The sequence below is a fragment of the Athene noctua genome, chromosome 10, assembly GCF_965140245.1.
Source record: "Athene noctua chromosome 10, bAthNoc1.hap1.1, whole genome shotgun sequence".
In the NCBI taxonomy this organism is placed as follows: domain Eukaryota; kingdom Metazoa; phylum Chordata; class Aves; order Strigiformes; family Strigidae; genus Athene; species Athene noctua.
In genome coordinates this window covers 6,871,748-6,884,427 of record NC_134046.1, presented here as the reverse complement: position 1 = coordinate 6,884,427, position 12,680 = coordinate 6,871,748, and the positions used below count along the sequence as shown (strand labels likewise).

The 12,680-nt window shown below is 45.1% G+C and overlaps 1 protein-coding gene across 14 annotated transcripts in view; it reads left to right on the top strand.

Moving 5' to 3' along the window:
* The window catches only part of MAGI1 (membrane associated guanylate kinase, WW and PDZ domain containing 1), a 354,965-nt gene that overhangs the window by 36,391 nt on the left and 305,894 nt on the right, over positions 1–12,680 (top strand). The gene's annotated exons all lie outside the window — the stretch shown is intronic.

The following is a 12,680-nucleotide window of genomic DNA, read 5'->3' as shown; positions in this document are numbered from 1 at the left end:
GCTGAAATGACATGTAAGAGATGGGTCACCTCTGGAGACAGGAAGAGTGTGGTATCGTGCTCATAACTCTCAAGGCTACACTTCAGATTGTGTCGGCTCTTCCGTTTATAAAATTCTCATTGGAGAGGCTTGTAAACACCTCTCTGTACATTAGTCTCACTCTAGAATTGAGGGTTTCAGCCTGGGAATGGGTTTTAAAAACAAACAGCCCTCTTCTGTTGCTCTTACACTTTAAAATTCAGCGTGTAAAAGTTTCTTTACATGTCCTTGGAACCTGCAGGGATGAGCGGTTCCTGGAGGAATTTGTCCTGCCAGGTTTCTTTTGCAAAATGTAAATACAAGCCATGGGTTTGAGATGGATTTCTGGATTTGGAGTCTCAAGGGTCTGGTTGTGACCTATTTGCTGGCTTTAGGAACAGTGGGTTTCTCTGCATCTCCCAGGAAAAACAATGTTTTTCCTTAGTTTTTTTTCCTCACCTTTTTTCCTCACCCTGTGTGCCCACCTTTGCTAGACCCTGCCTTCCTCACAGCAAAGCAGGTCCATGCAGATGGACCATTATCTCCTCCATCTGAGCCACCTGGGCTGATGTTAATACCCAGTGCACCCACGGACACCCTGGGGCTGGAGGAGCTGCCTCGGGCTGACTGATCCTTTAATCCTTGGATTTGCTTAACACAAAGCCACCTCTGGTTGTGTGTACTCGTCCTTGTCTTCTACACACATCTGTGGATCCAGAAATGGTTACTCCATCCAGCTTTAATTGCCTCTGCCCATGACAAGAAGGCCTTGTGAGAGTCCTAAACTGATTTCTGCCCAAATGAAGGGATATCTTGGCTGAGCAGAGGTCCATTCTACTAATACAGTCCTCAGTAACTTTGCTCAACTTTGTATGCTATTGTCAGCCACTACTGTTTTCAGCTTTCTTTTTTCTTTCTTAGCAGAACAAGAATAGGACAATATTTATACACTTTTTCTGTCCATCATGAGATCATTATTTTTTCTGTAGTGCTTTGACCTTTGTAATTTTGGTAACCAGGACTGACCTGAGGGGTGCTGATTTAATCAGGCTTGGGAGTCTTAATTGGTTGATACTGTTTAAGGAGCCAAAAAAATCCCCATAACCTACCTAGGTTAAAAACAAGTATCCCAAGTCAAAATGAAATTCCTCCTTCACTGAAATGTGGTTTGGAAAAATATTTCACCACTACAGCTCCTTTCAAGAGGTTGACCTTGGATCATTAATCTTAAAAATATGCAGCGCAGATGAGGGTTTTTTCTAGAGAGAGAAGAAATGCCACGTTTCTCAAAGCACCTCCCTAGAGTTAGGGGGAACTAAACCAAAATGCAGAGTGGTTGATAAACAGAGTACAGGCTAATCCAGGAGTGACAAGAATTTAATGCGATCAGATTCAGCTTTATTTTGCTAATTTGCCATTGTTTCCCCCTTGCTTTCCCATTATTCTTGTTTCAGTTTGCTATCCATCAGTGTATGCATGTTAGTAAGCACTTTAAAGTGTGAAATGATAAAGCTGCAGTGTTGCAAGTTGGAATGCTCCATGTTTAGCCTCCACTGATGTACCTTATACCCGCGCTTCATCCTGGCTGTTGCTGCATGCTGTTGCCAACATAAACCTGCTCCGTCTCTCTCACTGTTCCTGTTTGTTTCGGTAATCTGCTCTTCCTAAATACATTTTCCTATAATTATATTTTTGCTCCCCAACCCTAAATCACGGCAGGAGGGCAGCACTGGAGGAGTAAAACGGGGGCTGTCTGCGCTCCTGAATGCAGAGGTGGTGTTGAACAGGACCTGCAGGGTATGTGGGTATGTTGAACGCAGGGACTTAATGGAGAAATAGAGCTGGGACCAGAGATAAGCATATTGTCAGGATGAAGGTGATCAGCAGAGGAAACAAAAGCTTTTGAAGCCAGGGCATGGAATAAAGAGGAGAGCTGGCTTGCCACAGCGTGGCTGTGCAATTGGGAAGGAAAATGGGAGTTCTTGGTTCTCCTGGGGAGTGATGTGCAAGGCTGGAGGGCTCGGAGGGGACTGAGGAGAGACCAGGAGAGGCGTGTGGGGCTCCTGGGGCAGGAGCCTGGCTCTGCACCGGGCTGTGAGCGGGGGCTGCAGACCTCAAACAGCAGGCAGGCAGCCAGGTGTCGAAATGCTTCTCCCTGGGCTGAGGGGGAGAGAGGTTTGAGCAATAGCTGTTCTCCTCTGGTGCTGGCCAGCGAGCCCCCAAGTCACAAGCTGTTTTGGTTTTTAGTTTAAAAAAAAGTATGTTTTTGTAAAAGCTTTTTGGGGAGGTTGGTGTCATTGAAAATATGCTCGTTGTTAAAGTTCTTGCTGATAGTGGAAATTGGAGGTGACTAATTTCTAGAGCGTTTCATTTTTTTATTGGCCACAGATAAGGAAGGAAGCAGGGCTTGTCACCGCATTTACCGCTGGGGTGGCAGTTCCCAGATTTTACCCTGTTAAAGTGTATGTCATTTCCAGTAGGCTTTACAAAAGAGTGAGGAAATTTCTGTGTGTATATATCAAGGAGTTATATTTTCCAATACTTCTTTTTCAGTTTTAAGGACTGAGGACTAAGTTTGCATGGAAGAACATGTTGTTTTTTTAATAGATTATAAAGTACAAATAACGTGGCACCAAAATTGTGATGTGGAACCGGATTTGATTGAAAATTAGAGCTGGGCTTTGAATCCCACAGATGGTGGACTTCCTCTCGCAGTGTATGGCATGAACTGTTGCATGAGGTTGGTGTTATTCCCACTTCATTTTCAGAGAACCTGGGAGGTGGAGAGGAGTCGGGTAGTTTTTCTAGACAGGTGTTTCTTTGGAATCACATCCCAACAGGTGATGGAGCTATGACAGCATTTGTGGCTTCTGTTTCTTGACTTTATTTAGTATTTAATGCTTCAGAAGTGCCTTTCTGCACTGTGGGGATCAGCTCCGTCCCCTGCTCTGTCTGGGGGGTGACAGCCTTCCTGATGACTCGGAGCACTCTGAGCGTGGCCAGCGTGGCTCGGGTGTCTGTGTGGTGAGACATCACGCTCTGCTAGGAAGCCTTGCTGGGGATATTCTGGCATGTGCTCCTTGTGGGCAGCTGTCCCTGGGATCCTCACAGCAGGGATCTCTGGGAGGGAGAGTCCTTACAGGGTGACCCGGGAGCCTGTTGAAGGGCTGGGGAGGGCATGGTGCAGAAAGACCAACGTGCAGCTGGCAGGGTGGTGGTACTGCCACCCTGGTGTGCCCCAGGGGAAGAGATGGGAACAGATTATCTCTGAGTCTTTGAATCAGTGTGAGTTTTTACGTACGGCAGACACACATGCCTGCGAAGGTAGCTCCTGAGCTGGCATAGGGTACATCAGTGCAGATTCTAGCAGCCGTTTCTAGCAAAGCTAGTCTGTGAGGACTTTTTTTGGTTTAGCAGTGAAAAAATACAGTTAAACTGGAGACCTGCCACAGTGCCCTTACATGTGGGGTGTGCGTGTGTGCTCTGATCGGAGCTGCAAGTCCCCGAGTCTCGTTTGTGTAATTTAAGTGCTGGTGGATAAATCACACTAATTGGGACACCAGGTAGGGTGCATTTCAATGGACACAATAAGGATCTTTGTAATTAGGAGCCTTTAGAAAACTACTAAAAAAATATAAAATCATTAGACTCTCTCGGACCCTAATGGAAAATAGTAAATACTATTTTTCGTTTGTAGTTTTGCACCTTCAAACTACTTTTCATATACCAAAATGGAAACGACGATGGGTAACGGGAGTCTCCATAAATTCCCTCTTGATTCTGTTCTGTAGAGGCAAAGTTATGTCAGAAATGTCCAGGTGTAGACAAAGTTGCACCGGTGCAGTGTGTCTGGCAGGACTGATTCCCCTTGGCTGGCCGAGCTCTCTGCTGGCAGCCCCAGCTCTGCCTGTGCCTGGCAGGGATGCTGCTCTCTGCTCCCAAAAGTGGGGCTGGATTTACAACCTGCTGATGAGCATCCGCTGTCCTGTCCAAGGAGGAGATGGGTTTATCGTGTTGGGGGTACATGAGTGACTCAAGGTCAGCAGCAGGACACTTGTTAGAGCTGCTCGGTACTGCTGGCCTCTACTTTATTAGGCTTTGTAAAGATTAACAAAGGCAATCCTGAAGTTTGAATTAAACTGCTAGGTATCTGTGTATGTGTTCCTTTCCTCCTCCACCAGATCCTGATGATTTAATGTATTTTTATAGATGAAAATACTGAACTAGCACTTGAATGAGACGTAGAGTTTGAGCCAGTGGGTAGAAATTATAGCCACGGGTTAAATTTATTTTTCTTCCCTCCAAGATACTGCTTCTCTCCACCTCTTTCTCTGGAAGGGTTATGTGGGGTGCTACAGATGCTTCTGGGAGTCTTCTCTAGTGCGCTACTGCTGAGAAGCAGGATCGTAGCCCTTTGGTGAAACCAAAGTCAATGTGATAGAGTTCCTCAACATTTACCCCACACTTACAAATATTTTGATTATGAAGTATGGCATGCATGTATTTAAATATTTGCCTAAATGGAGCAGACTGAACTTGCTGATGCTAAGGATGGCTTGCTCTAATTGACTTTGTGCAAAGGTGTCATGGGAATAAGGTTACCTGACACCAAGCACTTGGCTATGAGAAGTGCTGTAACATGGAAGAGTTAATTTCTAATGGAAGGGGAAACCTCTAGGGAGAAGGTGGAGAATTTATAAAACAAGTGGTAGAATTTCAGCCCTTGCAAAAATAGGCAACCAGTAGAGTGATAAAGAGGAGAGGTTGAAACAATGCAGATGCAATTGGAAAAGCTGTGTATACTGGGGACACTTAGACATGTTAGAAGACACCCTGAAAAAAAAAAAAAAAAAAAAAAAGAAACAAAGAGAAACAGAAAAACTTTAAAAAAAAATCTTTTTCTTCCCATCGATCTTGTGCCAGGTCCCAGTTCAGTTTCTGTGTGCACCTGCAACCCTGTTATGGCTAGTAAAGGTCTGAGCAGGAAAAGGTCTGCTGGAATGGAAACACTGGGAAATTAGATTTTTTTTTTTTTAATGTTGATTTATTTGGAAGAATGGTTTTAAGTTTTTAATGTGCAAATGCAATTCTGAATATATATGGGGTGTTACACATCTATATTAACTGTTTCCACCATATTTCCTATTTTTAATGCTTGAGGCCTAGTTAAAATGGGTTTTATGGAAATACTTGTTCACACATTTGTATAAAATGGGCATACATGTAATTGCCCATTTCAAAATGAAGCTAGCAAATGGCAATTTTGCATTGTAGTGTAACAGAAGTCTGTGGTTTGGGTCTTTTTGTGATTTTTCTTTCTTCCCTCTTTTTTTAATTTTTTAAATTTAGACCCATGCAAGCCCTGCCTCTGTTCTCCTGGCTCGCTCATTCATTACTGCTTGCATCTCCTGGCTGCAAGAAAACAGTCAAGTGCTATGGTCATTCATCTCTGAAAGCTTATAATGAGCTTATCAGGAAAGAACTATAAATACATATCTTGTACCCCTCTTGCATTGGGAGATGCTTCCTCAGGCCATGAATAATTAGGTTGGCCCACCTAAGCTAATTACAAGCTGTCTCACCGTTCTCTGGGTAACATTGTTAGGACTCTCTTACCAGGTTAATGGGTTCTCTGTACTCTGAATATTAGGTTGACCTTTACCACCCTGACCAAAACGCACTGTAAGGGACCTTTTGCCATGCCAATTCGTGACCGGTTTGCTACTTTCCTCCTCTTTGAAAGATGAGCTCAGAGGGAAAGGGCAAAGTTTGTCTTGATCAGGCACTTTGGAGTCCATCCACTGGCTCAACAGTGTAACTGCAAAAACTCTCAAAATCTTTTGAATTGCAAGGTGGAAGCAAACAAGTCCTTAATGTCCCCGGTTGTATTTAAAGCCCCTGCAGAATTTGATCATTTGCTCTTCTGATGTGATTACCTTTCAAATCTGCTCAGTGTTGTCTGGCAAACTTAACTCACCCGCTTATCTTCAAGAAAACAAATGTACCAGTTATTGACTACTAGAAAATGTGAGCTGAGCTGTGTGGTTTTTTCCTTTTCGGTGGGCTAGCTGTGATTTTGTTTTGACAGATTGAGCTGTGTTTCACTTTGCTTTCATTTTTCACCCTGTCAAAAGAATTTTTAGTGCTTTTTTTTTTTTTTTTTCCCTTCCCCTGCTTCTTGCTGTCCGTATAAATCAGTGCACTGAAGCAGTGACTCTCTCCCCTCTGCATTGCTGGTGTGCAGCTCTCTGTGATGCAGAGGCCTGAGCCAAACCTTCCCGATGGGAAGCACAGGTCAAACCTTGGCCATCTCAGTGGGCAGCATCTTCTGCTGTGGGCAGGACACGCAGGAGAGGTGGTAGAGTCGGGTGAGACTCCAAGGAGGGGGAACATCTTAAGTAGTCTGAAAGTTTTTCTTTATTTTTCACTTGACTTGTGCCATGTTTATTCTGACCCACCCCAGGAAGCAGCGTGCCTTTGGCTGGATCATCTCCGCTGCTTGGGGTCAGCTGTACAAAATGTTGCTCAGCCTCGGTGTCGCAGAGGATGCGGGATGGTTGCTGTTCCCAGCTGCAGAAGCTGGTTTGTTGAAGTTGGTGCGTATAATGGTTCAGGGGTTTGACTTCCATCCCTGCCCTCATCTGAATTACACCCCTTCACAAGCCCATATTGCAGTTACTGTATTCATCTAGGGAGTATTCATGTGGTTGTTTGGATGCATTGCCTTTATTGGAAGAAAGCTGCTGTTTAAATCAATTAGAAAATGATAGGGTTTACATCAAGCTCACTTTAATATTGGCAAAGTTAAGCTGACCTGGCGCTGCAGGGTTTAGTGATAAGTGAATGTCTGAGCTACACTGGTTTAAGCAAGGGAAGCTGAAATGAGGTTTAAGTGTACTGTCTTCATGGCAGCAGTTTCTGAATAGCCTCGGTAATGGCACCTTAGGGGAATCGAGCGCAGGAGAGGGTGTAAATCAGTGAAGGTGCAGTCCCTGCCCCTGGGAAGCCCCAGCTCTGGGGGGAGCAGAAGTGCAGTAACGTGCAGCTGCCAGCACTGCAGCAAACAAGATGTGCCCCATCCTTCCTGCACTGAGGGCAGTCCGGGCGTCAGATCCACATCTGGTTTGTTCTTTTTATCAGGCAAATGCCCCGTGTTTGTGCAGTGAGTGCACGGTGCTTTCCCTAGCCCTGCGGGTCCCTGCAGTGTCAGGTGTGTCTGGGCCCTGCTGGGTTGATGCTGGGGCTGTAGTGGTGCGTTGCTCCCCTGGGATGTATTCTCTGGGGACCAGATACTGCTTCTCTGCCCTCAAGGAACTGAAGTGATTGTGATGATATATCAAATCCCCAAGTACCTTTTTTCTTTTTTTTCTCTTTTATCTTCTAAGCTTGGATTACTTTTTTTTTTTTTTTGGAGGGGGGGATGCAATTTCTTTTGTTTTATGGGTTGTATGTGCCATTTTTTCCTGCTTAATATTTCATTTCTTGAAACCCTTGAGTTCAGTTGCAATACAGTGACAAGCAGATCTGTGTTGTGAAGTCTTCCAAATTCTCCCTCAGTCTCTAGAAATGTACTCAGGACAAGCAGAGATTTATTTGCATAACTGGTCAAATGGAGGTTAGTGTGAAATAAAATACACACACATGCTCCTCTTGGCCTCCCCTGATGCCGGGTCAAGGCTGGCTTATTTTTTCTGTGTCCTCCCATTGTCGGAACCTCTCAAGGATCCTGGGCTGTGGTCCGCTTGCTGTCAGTAGTAGTTTACTTTGCTTCTCAGTAAATTCTCCAAGGCTATGGTATGACAGCTTCCCTCACGTGATGGGTCTGGTAGTGGGGAGGGAAAAAAAAAAATCTCCTTTTTGTAGTCTAAACATATAGCCCTTTCAATTATGTATGAGTGAAGTGTTCAAAGGATGCAAAACCTTTGAAGTTCGCTTGGGTCTCTCTTCTGCCCCCCTGTCCCACACCCTCCCTGGTGCTTTATCATCATGGTGAGGTGAATTTACCATTCCCTGGATGAAAAAGAGGGAGAATGATCGGGAGAAACCCAGCCAGGGCTATCCCAACATAACAATTCTGGCTCGGGTGGTCCTCGATCTACAGACTCTGCTAGGTGATGTATTCTCTGAGGAAGTGCCACCATGCACTTGTCCTCTTCTGGGATTGCTCCCGAAGCAGCCACTGCTGCCGTTCCTTGAGGTGGGACTATGGAGTAGGTGGACCTGTGGTCTGACAAGCTGTGGCCTTTCATCACAGATGAAACGAAGCCACTGCCTTGAAGCAAGAGAGTTCAGTGCCGCAGTGACACACAGCTGTTAGGGCTCTCTGAACGGCCATGGGCCCAGTTCAGGTTTCACCTCGACTCCTGACCCTGGAGTGTGCGCAGGCAATTCCCCTCTCAGGTGTCCCCACAGCTTGGGACCCAGTGTGATAGTTATGCCTGGATCTGCAGTGTGAGGTGCTTTGGGCAGGGCCCGAGGACAGGCTGAAGTGAGGTCCTGGAGGGGAATGATTCATCTCCCAGAAGGTGATGAAAGCCTTCAAAAGAGGGATGTTCACTGGCATGTGCCCCTCCTGCATCTGAGCATCCTGGTTCTCTCCTGCCTCTGTAAGTTGCAACCATGACACTGTCCTCGAGCAGTGAGGTGACACTGGAAAAAGGTGGCTTGCCAACTATATGTAAGGGCCAGTGTTTGCATCCTCAGTGGGTGATGTGTCCACAGCCAGGGTGCCTGTTATGCAGCTTTTGAAAATGTGACTATAGTGACTACCACCTCCTGGACTTTGCAGGCTCAATTCTCTCTTGAGTTGTTGGTTGAGAGATTGCTACCAAAATTCCCTTCCCTGATACTGGAGAGGGGTTGTAGATGAAAGGAAGTTCATCTACAGTGGTGGTGGTGTTAACAGTGGAGTTAACAGTGGAGAGTAGCTTTTCCTTTCCACTCCTCCCGTCTGAATGTAAAATGCTTCATTCTGCCTAGAGTTTACCTACAGGTTACATTTAAAGTGTTTGCTGAAGCTGAAAGTGGTTACACTGGTAGCTTAAAAGAAATAAAAGCACTGATTTGAGTGGGAAAGATAGGAGACAAAGTGGCAGTGGGGTTGTAACTGGCTTGTTTATTGCAGCCTTGAGAGCAAGAAGTATTACAAGGGACAAAATTCCTATAATGTTTATATAAGGCTTGTAAGAAATTGATTACAGCTCAGATGTGTTTTGTTGCACACTGCTGTGAGGAATCATAAAAACAATGCAACAAAGTTTTGAACATCATGTTGCTGCGGGTCCGTTTGAAAGCCTCATTTGCCACTGTCCTGGTGCAGCCCCAGCCAGCAGCTAAGTGCCACCCAGCCACTCACTCCCCCCTGGTGGAATGAGGGAGAGAGTTGGAAAAGTGAGAAAACTTGTGGGTTGAGATAAAGACAGTTTAATAGGTAAAGCAAAAGCTGCGCACGCAAGCCAAGCAAAACAAGGAATTCCTTCCCCCTTCCCACGGGCAGGCAGGGCTCAGCCATCCCCAGGACAGCCGGGCTCCTCACACGTAGCGGTGACTTGGGCAGACAAACGCCATCACCCCCAATGTCCCCCCCTTCCTCCTTCTTCCCCCAGCTCTGTAAGCGGAGCGTGACACCACACGGTCTGGGGTGCCCCTGGGTCAGTCGGGGTCAGCTGTCCCGGCTGTGTCCCCTCCCGGCTCCTTGTGCCCCCCAGGCTCCTCGCGGGTGGGGTGGGGTGAGGAGCAGAAAAGGCCTCAACTCTGTGTAGGCCCTGCCCAGGGTCACGAAAACATCTCTGCCTTATCTCCTTCCACCACAAATTCAAACCATAGCCCCGCACTAGCTACTATGAAGAAAATCAGCTCTGTCCTAGCCAAAGCCAGCACAGCCACATTGAAAACCTTTAATATGTTCTTGCCAACTCCAGTTGTGTTCACTTCCAACTTCTATTCATTGCTGATTGCAGGGCTCAGGTCTTTCAGGCTGCAGTCTGTTGGGGGTGAATAATGTTTCTATTCTTAGTCCTTTAAAACAAAAAAAGAGCCGATGATTTTGCAGAAGTGTGTTTCCCCACTGAGGTGATAGTTGTTGTTTGTAAGGCAGGATTTGTCCTCTTCTGTCATGCTGAGAGCTTTGAAAAGCCTTTCTTAATGTTCTTCCCAGTATGTCCCACCCAGTGCCATCATCCCACATGGTGCCCAGCAGTGGCACTGGGAGGGGGCAGCTTTCTTGCAGCCCTCCTCCTACCCTGGTGTGACCAAGCCTTGCATCTCTGTCCTGGAGGACGTCAGGGGTCCTTAGCAATGTCTTGGGCCCCTGACCACCCTGCTTCTTGCAGCTTTGCAGTGAGTACAAGTAACAGGTCTTATAAAGACTCATTGGGGTTTTGGCGTTTAAGACATTTTAGAGGCAGAAATTCTTCTCTCCTCTTGCTGTCTTTCTAGCTGCCTAAGGCAGTATGTAATAAATCTCAGTGTCTGAGCATCCGTAAGCCACTGCTGGTAAATGAAGTTATTTTCACCTGTTAACTTTCTGATGCTCTCTTTCAGTGAATGTGCATTAAATTGTTTTTCAGTTGGTTCTTCTCTAAAGCAATGGCATCTTATGTCCCTTCAGGAACTGCATGCAGCAGTAGAATGAAAGCCATAAAAATAAAACATGTGGGTTTCTTGTGTCCAGCAAGACTAAAGACTAAAGCCAACAATAAAACAGAGGAGTGCTGCCTTCCTGTCTGCCACCTGGCAAAGTCCCTGGCCCCCGTCTGCAGGGCTGCTGGAAGGTGTGATGGAGCAGTTCAGGATGGGTGCTTTGTGGTGATGCTGAGTGATTTGGGGCAGAGTCTGCCTGGCAGTTACCCTGGATTTGAGTTCGTACCTGAGAACACAATGAGCACAATGCCTTGTCTTCATATTTGTGGTTAACTTACAGGTGACTATAGATGCTCATTTAGCCTTTGCTTGCCAGAGGTTTGTTTGCGGAACGGACAGGGTGGTTTAAGAGGTTATGAAGCCCATGTGCTGTTTGCTAGTGCTGTTTCAAATGAGGAGAGTGTGTGTGGGGGTGAGAGTGCTGACAGACTGTTTCAGCACAGGTAAAACAGATTTGGTCCAAACGGTTGGTCAACAGTTGAGTTCATGAGTTGCTGCGGCTGTTTTTAGCATACATCTGCCTGTGTTCTTATGTTACTTCAAGGAGAAGTCCGGTAAGCTGGACACAGGATTGCTGAACTGCACAAAAGCAACTTTGAAATTATTAACCTGCTACTTTTAAGCCATTCTATTACTGTCGCTTGCATCAGTGAAAGCAGCACTTGCCACTTACCTTCTAGCATATACTTCTGATAGAGCAATGGAGAGAGGGATTTTAATTGCCATTTCTAGTTTAACTGATGATAGAGAATGGAAGGAGTCTGGATCTTACATTCTCTGAGCAATCATCCTACTGGATCTCAGAAGATGGTAGCAAAATGCTGAATCCTATTCGGTCTGTTCTCACCAGGAAGGAAAATCAACAGAAGCACATCTAAAATAGCTTCAGCCATGAGGAGAGGACAAAATAATATGGCACTCAGACAAAAGGATGCAATTCTGTTTATTTTGACGTTAAGAAAACGGAGTTGAATGAGAATGTGTGTGGCATTGGTTTCAGCACGTCTGACGTTTTGTTTTGTAGTTTTATGTGAAAATGAGGTGCAGGCTTAAGTTGCAGGATCTTGAATACAAGGATATTTTATTTGAAACTTCTCAAACAGTAAAAAGGTGGTGCTTTGGGAGGACTGAGATTTTTCACAAATCAGTATCTATAAAGTTGGATTTCTGAGTTCATTTAGATACTAGCAACAGTGCATTGATTTTTTTTTTTATTATTGTTGTTGTTGTTACTTTACTGTTAAGTGATGAGTATCTTTGAGCCTTCACTGTCTGTAGAGGGAACCGCAAGATGTTCAGCACATCGGATACTTCCTATGTACAATGTCCAACCATGGATTTGAGTGCCTGGCACCTCTAGTAAACATCTTGATTCATGTATTGTATGCTTAGGACAATAAAATTAGAATCAGATGCTCCTTTTTTTCTTTTTTTGTCTTCCCTGTTTCAGTCTTAAGCCAAATGGTTTAATGTGGAATACAGCTGAATTGCTTGCTTTATCTCATAAAACAAATACGCCTTTGTTCGTCTTTGGGACTGATGTTTTCCTTAGCTCTGTGTTGTGACTTAGCTATCCCCTACCTTCCCTCTTGATCTTTTTGATTTTCCTCTGAGTGCGTGCAGTTATAGCAGTCTCAAGTTCAGCCTTCACTGCTATCTGACAGAGTTGTGCTTTCCATGCCACAACGAGCCTGCTGCATAGGCAGTGAAGATATACTGATAAATTCTTTGGGTTTTGATTTGTCCTGATATAGATTTGTTTTGTTTTGATATTTTCTGTATCATTTCCTATTTGAAACCGCTTTTATTGTATGGTTGGAAAAACCCTCTTACTTGGCATTGGCAAAGGAAGCAGGATTTAAAAGGAAAGAAAAAAAATTAATAAGCAGTATTTTGGGGTTCCTTTTGTTACGTCTACCTTTTGAACTCTGTAAACCAGCATGAAGATCTAATTCACAATAGCGTCACTGTGTTAAGCTGCACAAGTAAACACTTTAAATGGGAGGAAGCACCTGCGTATC